The sequence below is a fragment of the Ambystoma mexicanum genome, chromosome 6q, assembly GCF_040938575.1.
Source record: "Ambystoma mexicanum isolate Mex_15411 chromosome 6q, UKY_AmexF1_1, whole genome shotgun sequence".
NCBI classification, from domain to species: Eukaryota; Metazoa; Chordata; class Amphibia; order Caudata; family Ambystomatidae; genus Ambystoma; species Ambystoma mexicanum.
The window spans coordinates 572,884,448-572,904,238 of NC_090937.1; the positions used below are offsets into that span (position 1 = coordinate 572,884,448).

At 47.0% G+C, this 19,791-nt stretch overlaps 1 protein-coding gene and 1 long non-coding RNA gene across 4 annotated transcripts in view; both read left to right on the plus strand.

The window, feature by feature from the left end:
* Positions 1 to 19,791, plus strand: part of SCLT1 (sodium channel and clathrin linker 1) — a 1,687,870-nt gene that overhangs the window by 125,535 nt on the left and 1,542,544 nt on the right. The window lies entirely within an intron of this gene.
* Positions 12,178 to 18,499, plus strand: LOC138516148 (uncharacterized). The gene is made up of 2 exons (XR_011282238.1): positions 12,178 to 12,370; positions 18,109 to 18,499. It is a non-coding gene; the product is annotated as an uncharacterized lncRNA (long non-coding RNA).

A 19,791-nucleotide genomic window follows, 5' to 3' on the forward strand; every position in this document is an offset into this window, starting at 1 on the left:
TCGCTGCTTCACTGGTTGGTCTTCTCCGTAAATGTCCAGAAGTCCCACGTCACACCCAACGCAAACCTCCAGTTGATCAGAGCAGTTCAGACACATGGGTGGGGGAAGGTCCCCTTCCCCTCCCCAACCCCCCTGAAGAAAGAGTCAACTGTGTCGGGCAAATGGTCGAGCTCTTCCAGAATCATGACCGCCTACCAGTAGCTTCCTTTCTCTGCCTTTTAGGCCAGATGCGGTCTCTGCAGTGGCTATTGAGCGATCAGTGGTCCCAGTACTTCAATGCCATGAAGGACATTCTCGAAGTGTTGAGGTGAGTGGCCAATGACCTTTCTTGGTGGGCCAGCGGAGAAAACATGAGGACGGGGGAACCCTTCTGGCCTCCTTGGCCCTAGGTGGTCACTGATGTGTCCTAGAAGGGTTGGGGTACTCGATGCAGGTGAGCGGCCTTTGGTCACCAAAGGAATGTGGGTGGCAAATCAACAGGCTGGAGTTGCGCGCGATCATGTTAGCCCTGATGGCCTTTCTGCCCTCCCTCAAGGGGAAGCACATCCTTGTTCTGACGGACAACACAGTGGCCATGTGCTACCTCAACAAACGGGGAGGTGTTTGGGCTCTGCCCCTATCACTGCAACTATGGTTCTGGTTGCTAGAGAGCTAGATCTCGCTTCAGCTGTCCATTTAGCTTGAACAGAGAAAGGGCTGGAGAGTGCTTGGAGAAGGCAGAGCACAGTCTCTCACCAGGGGGGCTGGGTGCCAGGAAGTCCTCGATCTTCGCTCAGTGGGGTACCCCGACAGTAGATCTGTTTGCCATGCGGTCCAGCACGAAGTTCAGACAGTTTTGCTCGAGGGAATTTCCAGCAAAATGTGCACCTCCACTATGCGTTCCCTCCGATAGCTGTCATCCCCTGGTTTCTCAGGAGGTTGAGGAGATTTCAAGCCACCATGATCTTGATCGCCCTGGGTTGGGCGAGGAGAACATGGTACTCAGAACTCCTGGACTTGGCAATCTGCCGACCTCTCCAGTCGGAAGATCGGGTGGCCCATCCGAACCCAGAATCCCTCAAACTACATGCACAGCTCTTTAGAGGATGAGATATGACTGGGACCTCTCGGAAGAGGTAATTGAGGTGCTACTGGCTGCACGCAGAGCCTCTACCAGATCTCTGTATGCGTGCAGATGGAGAAGATTTGAGGTGTGGTGCAAGGAATGCAGCATAGATACTAATGCTTTCCCCACCACTACAGTGATGGAGTTCTTCGATCGCTAGCCTCCTCAGGCCTTCAGGTTGGTACAGTCAAAGGCTACTTGCCAGAATTGCCTGTTTTTAAGAGGTCTCCAGATCGAGGGTCCTTCTTCACAATCCCGGTTATGACTCCATTCCTAAAGGGCTTTGTAAATGGGTTTCTGTCTATCCTGTTTGTGGTTCCAGATTGGAGCTTAAACTTGGTTCTCACATTCTTGATGGCGTCTCCTTTTGAGCCTATGCACTCCTGGACTGTCAGACTTCTAACTCTGAAAAACGCTTTCCTAGTGGCAATCACGCCAGCTAGACATGTAGGTGAAATGCAGGCCTTATGCTGCAAGCCTCCTTTCCTCCGATTCTTTAAGGAGAAAGCTTAATTCAAAAGTGCAGCCTGGATTCCTACCTAAAGTGGTCTCTGAATTCCACGTGTCCCAGAGCATTGCTTTTCAAGTGTTTTATCCTCCTCATCCTTCTAAAGATGAGGAAAGGTTGCACAGGTTGGATCCTACAAGGGCTCTCGGCTTTTATGTAGCTAGGACAGCAAACTTCAGACATGATGACCAGCTTTTTGTGGCTTTATCTTTGTCCAGGAAAGGTCAGGCTGTGTCAAAACAGAATCGCTCAGTGGATAACTCTCTGCATTGCAGAAAGTTATCAAAGAGCAGGCAAAGGTCTGACCCCAGTCATCGGGGCACTTTTTTCACTAGGGGTATGACCGCATCATCTGAGTTGCAGAGGGGTGTACCAGTAAAAGAAATGTCGATCAGCCACGTGGCCGTCGCTCCACACGTTCACCAAGCATTACTGCCTGGATGTTGCACGTGGTTCAGCCGCTCTATTCGGCAGAGCGGTTTTGCAGAGCTTCCTTGTCTAAGGGCTTTCATCCCGCCTCAGCACGCTGCACTACTTTGGGAGTCTATCCGATAAGGAATCTGTGGGAGAATGCAAAGGAGAAATTACTTAACAGTAATTGGGAACATTTTGGAAATTTTAGGCCTTTCTGTAGTAGTGATGTTAGCCAGTGAGTTTCAGTGCAATCCTGTTCATCATTTAAAAAAAATGAAATTATTATTTTTGTTGGCTGTTGGAGCTGGAATCTCTGGATTCTTCCTCTGCTGCTGATCTCAGGGAGGGGGAAAAAAGGTGAGGAACTGAGCAATGGGGCGTAGTGATGTGGTATATGTATGGCGGCCGATGTCCCGTCTGGAGTCGACGAGTGGCACGGTCGAGTCGAGAGGATTGACAATTGAGCCGTACTATGCCCCTTAACGAAAAAAAATCTGAGCAGCAGACGCTGGAATGGATATCTATCTGATGAGGAATCTGCAGGAGAAGAATCCATAGAAAGCACATTACTGGTAAGTAATTTCTCCTTCTAATGCTAAATCATAGTATACATCGGCATATCACATAGCAAAGCATGACCATAATAATGCTGAGATCCAATTACTTGTGTTCTTGTGAATTTATTCTATTCTGAAGCACTTTTTGAACTTATGTGCCAACGTTCCACATTTCATCATAAATGTATCTGTTATAAATGGGCCACCAGAGACCCGATGTCTCATGTTTCTCAATATACACATTTTAAAATCCAAATATCCATTAGTCGACAAGATTAGAACTAGAGTTGCATGTAGGAGTCGCTGCGGAGCAGCCTACAAGATGGGTGCACCCTAACCGAGCTCTGTGCCTGTTCTCTTCCCCTGCATTATTGTGCCCAATCCGATATCACTTTTCTGGCTCCCAGCTGCCTGTGGTGTACCGGAGACCCGCGCGCACCACATCACCATCAGGAGATGCCGGGACCTGCCACCCGTGGCTGCTTGGGCCTCTCTTGACGCCGCCGTACTGGTGCCTCCTTGCTTCTGGGTTGGGATTGGCAGTGGCCGCTCCTCCTCCCTCCATACGCTGACGACCTGATCCCTGGGCCACATCTTACCTGCACGACTGCAGTTACCCTGCCGGTGCTATATGAAGCATCTATCTGGTAGACTATTCACCTGCAGTCCTGAGTCAGGAGTCAGGAGGCGCGTACATACCATTCATACGTAATCAAAGAAGAATCCATTTACGAGCTTGCAAGCATCAATGAAGTGTTCTATGACTATTATTCTAACTTCCATCGGGCACAAGACTGCAAAACGGTGCCTGAGATGGTCATTCATGACCTGCCCACTGGCAAGGCACCTGGGCCGGATGGCCTCGGCTTAGACTTATATACGCCCTACCAAGATCTGTTGGTACCACACCTACAATCATTATGGGAAGAGGCTATGTCAGCCTCAGAGCTTCCCTAGACAGTACAAGAAACCACCATCATACTATTGCTGAAACCCGACCCGAACAACCCCCTGTGGATTGCGGCTTGTATCTGACTCGTTAATCAACACAGCAATCCTCTTACCCTACATGAGGCACATGATGCATCGGGACAAAGCAGGCTTTATTCCTGGCAGCGCCATGGCTTTAAGTACTCGCCGACGGTTTAACATTATAGCCCAGGTCGACTCTTCCGCTCATGCGGTGGCGATGTCGCTAGACATGCAAAAAACATTTCACATGGTGTCCTGACATTTTTTCTTTTTACTGTACTGCGGGAAATGTGGTTTCAGGCTGAATTTTATTGAAGGTATCGAACTGCTGTACACCTTGCTCAGTGCTAGGGTGTGTACTAATGGGCAACTATTCAAGCCCATACATCTTACCAGAGGCAAGGCTGCCCTATATCTCCATTGCTTTTTGCCCTGGATATGGAGCCATTATTTTTTAAACTATTTATTACACTTGGAGTATGTTGTCAACATTAACACATATTGAATAGAGAAGCATGACAAACCTTAATACAATCTTGTAGGGTACACTCATAAAAACGTGGAGCATTGCAATTGGGGATGCTAACAATTCACATCATGGCGATGAATCACCCCCGGCTCGCTATGCCCGGAAGTCCGACCATATGTCCTTAGGTTTGTTTATCACCGGAGGTAAGGTAATATACAGTTCCTTGGTGTTGTTTGCCCAGACAACATCCCTCAACCACATCTCTCTCGTGGGAGGTTGTTTGTGTCCATCTCATAAGGATAGTCCTTTAGCCAGCAATAAACCGAAGTTCAAGAATCTGTGCTGGGTTTCACCCATTCAGCCAGTGTAGCCTAGTAAAGAGTCACATGCTGGCAGGTCCAGGTGTCTCCCCAACACTTCAGACAAGTTGGTTTTAACCTTTTTAACTGCCATGGGATTTCCCCCCAGTGCCAAGGCCTTTTTTGGTATTTCGCCAGTCAATGCCTTCTAATGTTTTCTGTTCCATTAACCCTTTAAGTGCCAAGGACGCGCTATCTCATCCTTGGCAACAGGGAGGTAATCCCAAGGACGAGATACCTCGCCCTTGCCACTTAAGGGATTAACAGTATCCCAGTATTCACACAGTTTCGGATAGACCATAGAATGTGTAGCAAGTGAGCATTTTCATCACCACATCTGGGGCATGCATTGACCCGATCGGTCCGAAACAGGTTCAGTCTTGACGGTTGGTAATATAGTCTATTCAAAACCTTGAAGTATAGGAGTCTGAACTTAGAGTTCAATGACACCCCCTTTGACAGTGGGCAATGCGCCCTCCATTGAAAGTCAGTGAATTCTACCTGGAGGTGCCCACCCCATCTGGAGCGTATAGAACTTGCAGTACCAGTGTCCATAGACTCTGCCTGTATACTTAAGGGGTACCCCCTAAGTTGGGCTACCCTTACAAGGGCCTTGTGTACCATTGTCACACAATGCAGGATTCTTCAGTCTTGTTTCCTTGTTTTACGCTTTCTATTCTCGAGGTTTCAGGAAAGTAACGGTTCCTTGTCGAAAAGGTCAAGGGAACTTCCCTGCTTGCGATCCCCTTCTGTTTTGCCGTCTTTCTTCTCTCGTTAACTGCCATCTCGGAACTGCTGTTTCCTTGTGTGCCTTGCCTCGCTCAGAGTGTGCTCTCGTGCTGCGTCTTTTATCTGTGTGGGGAAGCTTAATGGAAATCGTGTGTGTGATATTCAGTAATCGCCTGATCATTGTATTGGGACACTTTGGATATATGGCTCGGGTGTTAGTCTGTTTTCCACTCATAACAGGCTGTCCTTGTGAAAGCGTTCGTGTTGTAAGGGGGCGGCCGTAGAGTTCCTAAATATTCTACTTGGTAGGATGTGGTAAAGGTGTTACGGGGAAGGGGATACTCCATCTCTCCATCTGGTCTCCCACTCCCCGAAGACCCCTCACCCAGGTGACCCTCCCGCACTGGTCCACCCCCAGGAACTGGATCCAAAAGCGATGGCTGTGTCCTAGCCTCCTAGATGACAGATCCCAGAGACTAGTGCGTGAGACACCTTCTGGTGTCTCACAGTTGCCCCCACAGGTTCCAGCCGATGATTTGCCTGGTATGTACCACCCACCAGTAAATAAGTTAAGGAAGGGGGGCGTAGGTGTACCTTCTCCAAGTGGGAGTGCGGGCGGTTGAGATCGGGCACAGTCCAATAGGTTGCATAATGTACCTGCGCCACCATATATCATAATTCGAAGTCAGGCGCATTGAACCCCTTCCTCATAGGGTGTGGTCAGATGTGGCCATTTCAAGTGTGCTGCGCCTCCCATCCATATGAAAGGTACATTCAGCAATAATGTCATGAAACAACACGCTGCCAGGCCAGAGCAGAACTTTGTTGAACATATAAAGTAGTTTGGGCAGTATCACTTTTAATTGGGGACAACCTCCGTGCTAACGACCTCAGTATCTTTCCCTACTTTTGTAGCCTAGCCCTTAGATCCCCCACGTAGGACCCATAGATCAGTTCTCGGGTGAGGCCAGGTGTCCATGCGATCACTATGCCCAGGTAGCATATATATTGAGCAATCCATTTTAACCCCAGAGTGTGAGTAGGTTGCATCGTCCCAGTTGACAAGGGGAACATTTCAGATTTACTGCTGTTCAAATGCAGACATGAGTGCACTCCAAAGCCCACCACTGTGTCAAGTACTCTAGACAAGTTAACATTGGGATCTTTTTATATACAATAATATATCGTCGGCATACAATGCTATAACTTCCGGTCCCCCCAATCGTTATGCCGGCACAACTATGTTCAGCCTGTATCTTGTCTGCCAGAGGTTCTAATACTACTGCAAATAGCGGGGATAATGGGCACCCCTGCCTGGTACCCCCTCTGCATTGTCCACAAGGCTTCCTGGTGCCTGGGTCCAAAATACCTTCAGCTATCCCTCCGCAAATACCTCCTCTCTCGAGCTCTTCGCTCCTCTACCTCTAACTCCCTCCGGGTCAATCGTTTTTCAAAGAAATTAGCTGGGGGTAGCTCTCCATCTTCGGCTGGGGCCTCCCTCTGGAACAGCCTCCCTGCCACTCTAAAACTTGAGGAGAACCATCTCCGGTTCCGGAAACACCTCGAGACCTTCCTCTTTGCTTCTGCCTTCTCTCCTCCTCTCCCCTGCTGACTGGCTCTCTCTTGGCACTGTGCACCTGGCCACCCTCTTTCCCCTGGGCCCTGGTACCTGCTCACCCTGCCGCCCTCCTGCACTGCCTCCTGGCCACCCCTTGCACTGGTATACCGTATCCGTACCCATACAGCCCCCCCTTTTCTTCTTTCTGCACTTATCAAACTTACCCATTCTGCTGCCATAAACACAGCCCTTGCCAATTTGCTGGCTGCACTAACACTGTTTATTGCCTCCATTTTCTATTTATTTTTATTATTATTTATTTATCTGCTCTCCTCTGCTCTGCACTTTCCACTCTCCCCCTTCCATGCACTTTTTCCCCTTTTCCCATTCCCATGCACTTGGGCGATCTCAATCTCACTGGGCCTACTAAGTTTGTTGTTTTGTGTTCTCCCCTGTTTCCCCTCCCTTGCCTAGTCGCAATCTGAAACACTTGTGTACGAGCGCAATACTAATAAAATATCATATAATATTAAATTACACAAGGACTCTGAATTCTGTCGACATGGCTACGCCCCGAACTAACGCATTAAAAGCCTGCCACAATGTCGCTACCGTCAAGACAGACCCTGCATTATTGTCAAAGAAGGTTGTTACCTGATCGTGCAAATGCATTGAAAAAGCTGTCCATTACTGCAGCCGGCTTAAACCGCCATAGCGTAGGGGTCGCCCCCTCTGCCGGGAAGTCAAGTGTCGATTGGATTGGGGAGTGGTCTGAAAGGGTGTGGGGTAGAATTGAACATTGTGTAACCATATTAACTAAGCGAGTGGATACCAGCTACATATCTATGTGGGAGTACATATTGTGTACAGAAGAGTAAAAAGAATACTCTGTTTTCGCCTTGCAGTGTCCTCCAAACATCTAGTAGACCCTGTGTTTGCATACCACCCAATATTGCCTGAGCCGCCCAGGATGGTGCTCGCCTTGAAGCACCGGACCGGTCCAGTGCAATATCCAATATAGTGTTCAAGTCGCCACCCAGCATGATTTCTGCCAAAGGGTATGAGGCACAGAGCTCAAACAGTGTGTTATAGAAGGCCGGGTCATCGATGTTAGGACCATATACATTCATCAAGAGAACTTCCTTCCTATGTAGGAACCCATGGACCAGGATATATCTGCCCTCAGTGTCTACCTTGGTATCTAGTAGCATGCGATGTATCATAAGTGCACCCCTAGCACTAGTGGAATAAGTAGTGTAATAGTGCTGTGGTCCCCAGCTTGTGCCAAGCCAAGGGCTTGTCTGTCTAAAGCATGCCTCTCCTACAAGAACAGCACCTGCGCACCCTTCCTGTTTGCATACGCTACAATTTTATGAGCCTTGATCGGATTACCTAACCCCCTGACATTCCTATTTAGAAATGTGGCTTTCTGGGTCATCCCCATTGCTTAACAAATAAGTATGTCCTCATATCTATCTATATACAGACCATGCTTCTTCCCACGTTTCACCATGTGCGATTTATTTATTTTACCCAACAATACCTCCCCCCGCCCCCTCTCCAAATCCCCCCCACCCTCCCTGCACCCCGAACTATGGCAGTGCTAGACCCCTCCCCTACATTAACCAACCCTGAACAGCACATTGCACTCGCAAGGGGGATGCGGGTATACGCACAGAGCGGGCGGGCAAAACCTCATTCACATCGCCTGACTTGTAAAGCTTAGCCCATCACTATGAGCATTTCTATGGACCCATATCGCACAATAGCAGGTTACAAGGCTGATGACATAATCAAGTGGGAGTCGAGCCCCCAGGGCGAGGGCCAGACAGAGATGTATGCGTCTCTATAAAGGATACCGCTTCAGTCAGCACCGTGAAGAAATATGTCTTATTATTGTGTTGAAACTTGAGATGCTCCGGGAACAGCATGGCATAGGAAACGTTTCTTTCCCGCAAAAGTTTTTTTACGCTGGTGAATGTGTGGCATTCCTTCTGGACAGCTACTTTAAAGCCTGGATAAATGTGAATGACCTGAGATTCATAGCAAAGGGCTCCAAGTTCTCTGGCCCGCCGCAGGATATGATCTCTGTTCCTTTAGTTCATGACACGGGCGATGATGCCAGGTTTAGGTTTGACCGTTAGTGCTCGGTGGGCACGCTCAATAATGAAATGAGGGGAGAGTCCTGTGTCGCATAGTAGTGCCCTTCCACTGCTATTTCCATATTGCCACGGAGAGCCTCTTGCGGCAGTCCTACAATGCGCAAGTTGTTCCTGCGAGACCTTGATTCCAAGTCATTGCACTTAGCCTTTACCATTTTCATATATTTTGTCAGGGTTGCCACCGTGGTGTGTAGGGGTTGTGATGTCATCCTCCGCTATGCTGACCCTGCACTCGGCCTCTGTAATTCTGTGTTTCCTTCTCAAGTCTGGTCCGTATGGAGGTGACTGTCGTGGTGATGTCATCAAGCTTGCCGTTAACTACGCTAAACCCTTTTTGTCATAGTGTCAAGTATTTGCTGCATACGCAGTGGTTCAGGTGCTGCCTGGGTGTCAGTGGCCAGGGCTGCGGTGGACGTTGTGGCCGCCACTTCCGAGGTTTTAGGTGCCGCCCTTGTGAAGCGGTCCATGCTTCCTCCCGTCTTACTCCCGGCCCCCTTTGTCAAATTTTCAAGCTTAGCTGCGACCGACCCAGCCACAGGGCATTACCAAGCCCTATATTACTTGTAATCGCTGTGGGCAGTGATACCAGTGGTGTTGGCTTGTCAGTGGTGACCGCAGTGGAGTATCCGTCACAACGCGCAGGGCACGAACAGACTTCCGTGAGTTTCCTGGGTGCCCGGGTGGGCTTGATAGTTTCCTAATCTGCCGCACAAAGTTTAGAAGAGAGCCGCCATTTTAGACAGCTTCTCCACAGCACTCCCCGCCATTGGTGGACTTCATTAGGGTGAAACACTTGCATAGAGGAGTGCGTATTGCGGGAACACTTGAGATTATATCTGGCAAGTTAAGCTACTCATGACTTCCCACATCCGTTTAATTTCAAGGGTTTTGTTGTGTTAAAACTGCGTAACTTAACTGCACCTTAACCAAGGTTTAGTGAAATGTATATAGATCTTCAGCCCTCCGGCCTGGTAGGTGAATGATGGCTGGTTTCTGACCCCACTGCCCACTGGAGAAATGGTATCCTCTCCCAGTATTTGATAATGCAGTTCATACGGTGCTCCAAGTGTAAGTTCAAATGTCTTTTATACAGTTCACAAGAAAAACAAAAATGACTCCTTTTTTTGTGTGTGCCATGGGGCAGTTCCTGGTACTCTTAACCAGGGAGCTCTGCACATTGTTGCCCGTGAGATAGCTCCAGGACGTCCCACTGCATAAGAGTTTGGTTTCTCACACCCCCAACTTGGGTAATTTGTCTTCCGTCCTTCCGTGGGCTCTGGTTTCTTTTATCCCCATTTTAGGATTTGGTTTCTTGTTCCCCACCTTGGGGTTCTACTTCTCTCACTGTGCCATGCTATAGTTGTTTTCATCCCACTCTGAGGTTGAGTCTCTTTGCCCCAGCTTGGGATTGGGTTGATCATAACCCTTCTTGGGGACTTCCCTCTCTCGCCCACCTCGTGCTATGATTCTTCTTGCCCTGCCATGGAGTATGATCTCTTGGAACCCACGTTGGGGTATAGTTTCTTGCACCCCACCCTGGTGAAAGATCTCTTGGACCCCACCCTGAGGTATGAACTCATGCTCCCCACTTTAGGGTATAGTTCCTTGCATCCCGGCCTGGGGTAGGAGCTTGTTTACCCCGACTTGGGGTATGATTTCTTTCAGCCCGCCTTGCCTCCCTGATTCCCCAGAGCCACTGAATGCCTGGCAGTTCCATGGAGTGCCCCTTAGTTGGCTGGGGAAAGTTCAGTGGTTGCGTTGTTAGTTTTTCGGCATCCTCTGCCTCCTTCTCCACGGGTGGCACATCTGCTTTCCTCCAGGGAGGGCGTGAACATACTGCCTGGCTGCCCTCATCTATTCTTCTATTGGACCAATAGGAAGTCAGTAACCAGTAGACTGCTCAATCAGGTTCCCATATGTAATCCCGCCGCACTTTTACCTCGTCACAGAAGTGTTCTTATGGCCCCCTTGTGAGTCAATGGAGTTCTTCTTCGTCACAGTACTGGGAAAGGAATCTTCACTTAGGTAAATCCTATTCGTCCTTGTCTCAGTACTTTGGGGAATGGTAGCGGACAATAACCCATGACCCTATTAGGGACGGGGTTAATATTCGGGTTAAGGAAGAGGCTCTAGGGTCAGGTGATTTTCAGGGATACCCCGTTTTCTGGGGACGGTCATCCCTAATCCTGTGAGGGGCTTTCTCTCCCATGTGCTCCTCCCCCCCCTGCGTACCATCCCCAGGGGAACTACTGTACTGTGGACACACCGCCCTGGCCCCATCGAAGAAGGTACGACATCCACAGATTGGTCACAATATATAATCATTTACACTATCCATTATAAAGAAGACGACCGGTACGTCTTTATCACAGTATAATTCCAAACCACTCAGGAAACACAGATACTACATAGTGCGTTGTTTTGTGTATTTCTGTATGGATATTCATACCTATATTAGGGGGAGATTCAATGTCACCAATATTTTTCTTTAGGGACTACTTTGATTTTTTTTGTAAGAATCTAGTTTGATAGTCAATATTCTTTCTCAAATGTCTAACTCTGTTCCTCATCTTGCACAGCAAGACGTGTTATGTCATATGAGTTTCTTGTCTCTGTAACCTATCTAGACGTTTGTATCATGACTTAATGTTAATTAGTGCAATTGTTTGTTGTCTGTGAGTGACAGGCATGAATGTTTTTTGTTATGATAGCTTGTTGCCCATTTAAAAGTTATTTGCCATTCTGATTTGCTGTTGTAATAAATGTGTAATCTTGTGTTGTCCATCTTGAGCACATTTCATAAGAATGATAACCTTACATCAGCTCTGTTATCCATTTAATCGGGCACAGCCCAGGGTGTGCAGGTATGACTTTCTCTTTCTGTGGGTTTTGTTTTAATGGTCTACTGGCTTCATGCATTTCAAGATTATACCTGTTTGGAGTCTCTTGATGTAGATAGATGGATAAATATGTATAAATATTGATTGGCATCATCAGTATGTGTATTTTTGGCCTACAGAAGGAAACGGTCCTGTTTGCTTTTATGACAGCACCATATGAAACTACTGAAGGGGAACAGGTATTTGATATTATTTTTTTATAATTGATTTAATGCTGATGGGTATCAAAATGGAGCAGTTTAACCAACCCTTTCAATACTATGCATTTCTTTTCTCTCAGTGCCTCGATTTGAATGTATAGCATCAAGCAATTTACATGATTTTTACTTTTATTCACTTATCTCTTCATTTCTTTTACTGAAGCAGGATACCGTGAAGGGCCGTCTTCTTTATGGAACGTATGAATATACCTAATGACAAAAGTTATGATGGTAGGGTTTTCTTTGTGCTTGTTGAAAGCAACCGTGTCATGTGAATGTTATTGCTTTCTATCTTTCTGTTACAATGCATGTCAACATGCCTTTGCCCTGTGTCAATAGTGTACCTTTTTCACATCGCTGATATTTTCTTGTTCCAAAGGAGTCTGACTTTGGCAAGTCTTCTATCAGCATCATACAACGCAACACAAGGAGAACAGGTATACCTGGTTTGATTGTGTTTTTTAGGTGGTCCTTTAATAGTTGTCTGTGTATGCCAATGTGAAGTATAGAGTCACCCCCTGTAATTGTGTCATTACTCTAGCTGTATATTAAAGTGCAGTTCATTCTATGTCAAGACTGGAGGCTCCCATTATGCTTCTCTTTTATTCAACAATAAAGAAAGGGCTCAGCAGCAAGATATTTGTGCACCCAAATGTGCCATGAGTAATGTGCAAAAAACAGGTGCACTGAATATATAATAAGCATAGTAAAATAACAGTAACATCATAACATAAAACTAAGTCTCTGAAGGAACTGCATTTTTCCCGGGGAGCTTTGCTCCAGTTCATTTAGAGGCCATCAACATGTGACCTAGTCCACCAATAGTAGTCCAGATCCCCTCCATAAACAGTCCTATACATGATGTCACTTCCTCTTTCTTTGCTGCTCACAGCAAGAGATAAGTACTTCATGTTTAGCACTGTTAATACAGGATTTCATAATTTAAAGATTACAAATAAATAAAATACAAATACAACGTTACTTTTTTTTCATAATATCATATTTATTTCATTGTTGTTAAGAGTGCGCTCTGCTTATACGAATTTACCTTCAATATCTATTGATTTTGTATTGTTATTTATTGTCGTGCACTCCGACACCAATTGCCTTCTACTGGCCTCGGACGCTGCATAATGGGAAGCTCCGCTTCGCGCGGTCACAACTGATCAGCTGTTTTTTCATCCGCTCATCGAGCGAATCCCTTGGCGGACTCGCGCCGGCTTCCCGTATCTTCGTTGCTCTCCTTGAGCACTGGGGGGCCGGCGCAGCCTAGCCAGAACACGCTGCGCCTCCTGCAGACCACCAGGCGAGCTCCTGCTCTCCCTGGTCCTTTCCTCAACATTCCGGCGCTCGAGTGCGCATGAGCGTTAATAGTATGACGGTTCTTGCGAGCTCGAGCGCCGGAATCTCTCTCTCTCTCTCTCTTCAGGCAGTAACGAGTTCATCTTCATTGCGATTTTCATCGCGGATTAACAAGAAAACCCACGCTAGTGAAGATGTATATATTTAAACTCCAAATTTGCATTAAAAAAAAAGAGAAGAAAGAAATCTCCTGTTCAGCATTCTAAGAACAATAACAAGCTGAACTGTACATAAGATTACTGGGCAGTGAGAGAAGGCGTTCAGAAGCCCAGAAAAGAAAAAAAAAAAAGAAAAGTGAATAAGGTGCACTTATTTATTTTTTCATGGCAGTACTCACTTCAATCAGATCAGGCTTGGTCTGAGGCTGAGGGAGATCACTGCTATATAGATGAAGTGGCAATGGCTAATAGCTTACAGAAGGTTTCGGGGATCCTCGGTGGAGACCAGTATTAAGAAAGCTGTAATGGAAATGCTCATTCCCATACAAAATCGCCCAGACCCGATGGAGGAGGATTTAAGAGGGACCTCCCCTCCTGGGAGGCAGAAAACACAGAAAAGGAAGCACCTTGCTGAAGGGGGATGTACACCGGCTCGCAAGAGCTCTACTACCCACCCGAGCCAGCCAACTAATGCCACAGCTGCCGTAACGGACGCCTTCTCAAGGCTGAAACAAGCCTTCATGAATAGGAAGGTAACCCCTTCCCATCAACCCTCTTATCCCCAGGAAGAAATCGGGCGAGATAGACCCTCAAGCCCGGAGGGATATGGACAGGGCACAGAAGAAGATCATAATAGGGGCGTCTACGACGCTGATCTTTCCCACTCTTCTTCAGAAGAGGAATTTCATCTAGAGGATTCAAAACCCTCAGGGTCAGGGATTGTGGCAGACCCCATCCCTAAAGACACAACCGGGAACAAGCCTCCTGCAGAAGGGATGTTTACCCCGGAAGACTTAATACACCCCAGGTCTACCGACTGGGAACCATCTTCCAAGACATCAAATTACATCCACCTTAGGCTGCGCAGGCCACTTGCCAAAGAAGTCAGGGCCAGACTTCGTGCTGAATGTCCATGACCAGACATTGCGGACAAAGTAGCTCTGACTCCAGAGCTTGATTCTAAAATGATTACCTCTCTAGGTAAAAACGTCAAAGACCATAGGAAGGGTATTGATCGCGCCTGGAAGTCCTGCCAGGACAAAGTGCTGGACGTAGCAGGTCCACTAGCAAAAATCTCAGATCTTGCGAATGCAGCCATCAGCTCCTCGGACCCCATCGACCCAGTAATACTGTCCGGTTGGATCCAGAGGGCTATTTGCCTCTTGGGAAACGCCAGTTGCGCTATTTCAATAGAGCGACGGAAAGGCATCCTATACAAAATAGACGCCAAATTAACCGAACTGGCGGACACAGAATCTGGCCCAACTGCGCAAGGTCTGCTTTTCGGAGATCCTTTTATGAAGGAGATGACAAAAATCGTCGGGACATTCACAGCATTGGACAAAGCACAGGCTTCAATAAAGAGTATTTGCAACCAAGGTTTTCTCCAGGGCCGAACGAGGAAGTGGTCGCTCTTCGGGCCACTACTTCTTCGACAAGAGACCTCAACAATCCAGAGGCCAGCATAATTCCTGGCAAGAACGCTCTGACACATTCTTCCCCTCGAGAGGTTGTGGAAGAGGGCGTCCCTGGAGCAGAGCGGCTAGATACCCAGTCCAACAACAATCTACAGGTCAGTGTACTAATAGCAGCGCCAGCGCCACAAACACCTATAGGAGGGAGGTTAATGATGTTTGCAAATGCTGGGGATACCTTATCGGGAGACGCCTGGCTAAGGGACACAGCTCAGGGTCTGCGCCTAGAGTTTTTCGCGCAGCCCCTTCAGACATGTCGCCCCACTCCCATAGTAATGTCTCAGTCAGATCAAACCGCCTTAGACAGCGAAATAGTCTTCATCAAAAGCAAGCGATTCGCCCCTGCTCAAGTCAGGGAGGCTTCTTCAGTCCCATATTTCTGGTACGCAGGAAGCAAAAGGTACGGCCAGTCATAAACCTCAGAGCTCTCAACGAATTCATCATTTACCGCCTTTTCAAAATGGAAGGTATACACATGCTCAGAGATCTTCTGAGGCCGAACGACTGGCTTATGCGCCTAGACTTAAAAGACGCTTACCTCGCAGTGCCGATTTATCAAGCACACATGTTTCCTCAGATTTTCTTGGAGAAATCGGGATTGGGAGTTCACAACTCTACCCTTCGGACTCTTTTCGGCACCTTGGGTTTTCACCAAACTCTTAAGACCTGTAGTAGCTCAATTAAGAGAACAAGGTGTCCGTCTCATAATTTACCTAGACGACATTATTTTCATGGCCCACTCGCAAGAGCTAGTTCAGAAACAAATTAAACTGACAATACACTTGCTACACAGCAACGGTTTTCTCATAAACTGGGAAAAGTCAGTTCTACTTCCAACCAAAAATATGGAATTTCTGGGATTCATAGTGGACACAATCAGCCAAGATTCACTCTACCAAAAGAGAGATACGCAGGCTCTTACAGAAGAACATGTTCTCTCTTTGAGAACTAGCAAGAGTGATAGGGCTACTTTCATCTTCCAGTCAAGCAATATCACCCGGCCCTCTTAACTATCGAGAACTGCAAAGACTAAAGGGCCAACATTTAAGGCAAAGCCTTTCTTACTCTCCACTCATGACACTGTCTCCTCAAGCGAGGACAGAGCTCAACTGGTGGCTCACTCACATGGAAGCCTGGAATGGCAGAGCCATCTTCGGCTCCGCTCCAGATATTATCATCGAGTCGGATGCCAGTCGATCCGGTTGGGGAGCGAGATGCGGTTCCGTAGCCACGGGAGGGACTTGGTCCCCTCAGGAGCTAGATCTGCATATCGACTGTCTAGATCGACTGTCTTGCAGGTTCCTTTGCAGTGCGCTCTTTTGCCAGAGACAGAGCGAGTTGCTGTAGCTTACTAAAGATGGACAACATCTCAGCGGTAAGATGCATCAACCATCTGGGCGGCACCAAGTCGAGACCCCTAGCAGAATTAGCCAAGGATTTCTGGTATTTCTGTCTGGATCATCGGATTTCAGTTACAACGGAATACCTTCCTGGTCTCTCAAATGTAGTAGCAGACTGGTACTCCCGTCACTCGACAGATTACAGCGACTGGAGGATCAACTGAGAGGTTTTCCTCTGTCTCCAGGATATCTGGGGTCCAATGTCCATTGACCTTTTCGCCTCCAGACTCAACTCCCAATTACCAACGTTCTACAGCTGGAGGCCGGACCCGGCCAACAGACGCATTCCTGCAGTCATGGCCCCAGGGAATACTGTACGCTTTCCCTCCTTTCACTATGATAGCGAGGACCCTGGCAAAGGCCCGTCAGGAGCATGCAGATCTGATCCTTCTAGCGCTGGTCTGGACATCTCAGACCTGGTATCCAGTTCTTCTGGAACTTTCTTCCGATTCTCCAATCCTACTACCCCAGTTTCCGGATCACCTACTAGATCCATCAGGTCACCGTCATCCTTTTCGCCTCAGCGATCTCTGACCCTAGCGGCCTGGGGGATTTCAGGTCAAGATGATGAGTACCAGGCGTGTTCACAAAGCGATCAATCTCATCGAAGAGAGCTGGGCTCCTACTACCCTTAAGAGATATTCCAACTCTTGGAGCATCTGGAGCTCCTGGTGCCGGGAGAAAGGATTACATTCAATTTCAGCACCCGTAGAATAGATTTTGAATTTTCTAGCATCCCTAGCGGAAAGAGGGTTTGCCTACAGGACCGTGAACGCCTACCGTTCAGCAGTTTCCGCAGGTCATGACCTTATACAAGGAGTACCAGCAGGAGAACACCACCTCGTCTGCAGGTTGCTCAAGGGTGTGAGGCTTACTGTCCCACCTCCAGCTCTCTGACAAGCTTTGGGACGTTAATAAAGTACTGAACCTTTTTTTTTGTCATGGCCTCGTAACGAAGAACTATCACGTACAGCCCTATCCGGCAAACTCACTACTCTACTCTGCTTGGTATCCTGCAGGAGAGTTTCTGATATCAGAGCTCTAGATTTAGCAGGCAGGGCCTTTTCTCCGGATGGCATTGTATTTCATATTCATAGAAAACAGAAGTGCAATTCCAGGGTGATTTCTTATCTCGCCTTCAGAGACCAACCTAAGCTTTGCTTGGTTAAATGCTTGAAAGTCTACGAAGAAAAGACAGCTTCACTCAGGACCTCCCCTAACGGGCAGCTACTGATAGCTCTGCGTAAACCAGACAAAGCAGTATTAGCGCCGACCTCCGCACGTTGGGTGCGCTGGACTCTAGCTCAAGCAGGGATCGACGCCCAGCACTTCGGAGCCCACTCCGTTAGAGGAGCCATGGCCCCAAAGCCTTTCAGGCAGGAGTTCGCCTAGAAGACATCATGAGGATGGCAGACTGGGCAAGCGAATCAGTATTCAAACAATTCTACCTGAAACTGGTAGATCAGCCGGTATCCATTGTGGTAAGTAAGCTTTAAACAAGCATAATGGGAGCCTCCGGTCTTGTCATAGAATAAAGATTTTCCATAATAACTTACTGGGAAGTCTTAATTCTATTACAGACACGGAGGCGAGCATTATCCCACCCGGCGAGAAAATAACAGCATGTTACTTTATGTTGATTAAAAAGTTAATGTAAATATTAATGTTTTGGAATTTATATGTATTCTATCAGAATAACTCCATGAATTTCTCTCCCACCCTGATAAGAGATCTAGAGTTGTCATATACAGGAAACTAATTTTCCTTTTTTCTTTGACAGCGTCTGCAGACAAGTCTGCTTGATCACGGCCCGACACAGTTTCTTCTACAAGTTGGCTACAGTTATCTTCTACCATGGACAGCCAAGTTCGCAGCCTCGAAAGAAGAAGTGACATCATGTTTAGGACTGCTTATGGAGAGGATCTGGACTACTATTGGTGGACTAGCTCACATGTTGGTGGCCTCTAAATGAACTGGAGCAAAGCTCCCTGGGAAATGCAGTTCCTTCAGAGACTCTTAGTTTTATGTTATGATGTTACTGTTATATTACTATGCTTATTATATATTTAGTGCACCTGTTTTTTGCACATTACTCATGGCACATTTGGGTGCACAAATATCTTGCTGCTGAGCCTTTTCTTTATTGTTGAATAAAAGAAAGAGAAGCATAATGCTCGCCTCCGTGTCTTTAATAGAATTAAGACTTTCTAGTAAGTTATTATGGAAAATCTTTATTCCTTTTTACAGCACAATGAGAAACTGATGGCAAACATTGTTTCAGGACCACTCAAGGAGCAGAGGTGTGACATGTTTTTTATATATGTTATCCTTTTCAAACCATTCTGTTCACAATACTTTTAAATATTTATTAATTGATCATTTGCATTGTGAATTTTTTTTTCTAAAGATGATGAAAAATGTCACACAGAATGACAGACATTTAAGATTGTGTTTCATCTATACATCGACATTGTGCAATGTACCTTGCTTGTCTAACTGTACGTTATTGTCATTGTTCTATTGTAGCATAAAAATAGGACGAGACACCAGAGTGAGAAGCTCGAATAAGCTGTTCGAGCTACGCACAAGAGAGACCGGATGCGCAGCGGCCAAACCTTCAGCGGTGTGTGTATGGCTGTGGAGCCTAATGCTTACCGTGAAGCAACCCAGGAGACACTGGAAACCGAAGAGGACCCAAGGCGTCCAGGGACTGAACCCATTAGTGGCTTGACCACTTACAAAAGGCGGAAGGCGGTGGACCAGGAGGTCAGGTCATAACGCTGATACCCCCTACGGTGAAACCAAGAAGGACGCCACAGCAGTATGAATGGAGGAAGCGTTCATAGCGGCGTGTGAGACGAGAAAAGCCAACCTGACTAGAGAAGGTCCCCAATGCTTGCAAGTCCCGGTAATGTTCTCCCTGAAAGCTCCAGGTAACAGGCGAAGTGGGAGACCTGGGATGGAGACCTATACTCATTATTGGAATACTTTTACTCTTCCCAGTGAAGAGGAAATACTGAGGTTGTCTTAAAAAAGTAAGAATCGTTACTGGATTGCTCATACTTGTCCCAGTGAAAATAAAGATATTGAGGATCATTACTGGAACACTCGTACTCGTCCCAGTAAGAGAAAATATTGAAAGTATCTGAAGAAAGTACGAATTATTCTTGGAATCTTCATACTCCCGGTGGAACTGGAATAGGACGAATAACAAGAGACTGGGAATCGATTCTCAAGTTAGCTCTAGTAAAAGTTGGACACTCAGTAAAGAGGAAATTAAAAGAAGGACCAATCAAATAAAAGAGCAGGTTGAGACCTTGCCGAACCCCATAAGCAAAGTATTTGATTTGGTGAAAAGAACACCTAAGACTGTTTTTGAAAAACACATTATTTAACTGGAATTGGTGGAAGATCTACATAATGGTTGCCAGTCATTTGGTCGAAAACATTTGGTCGACTGGAC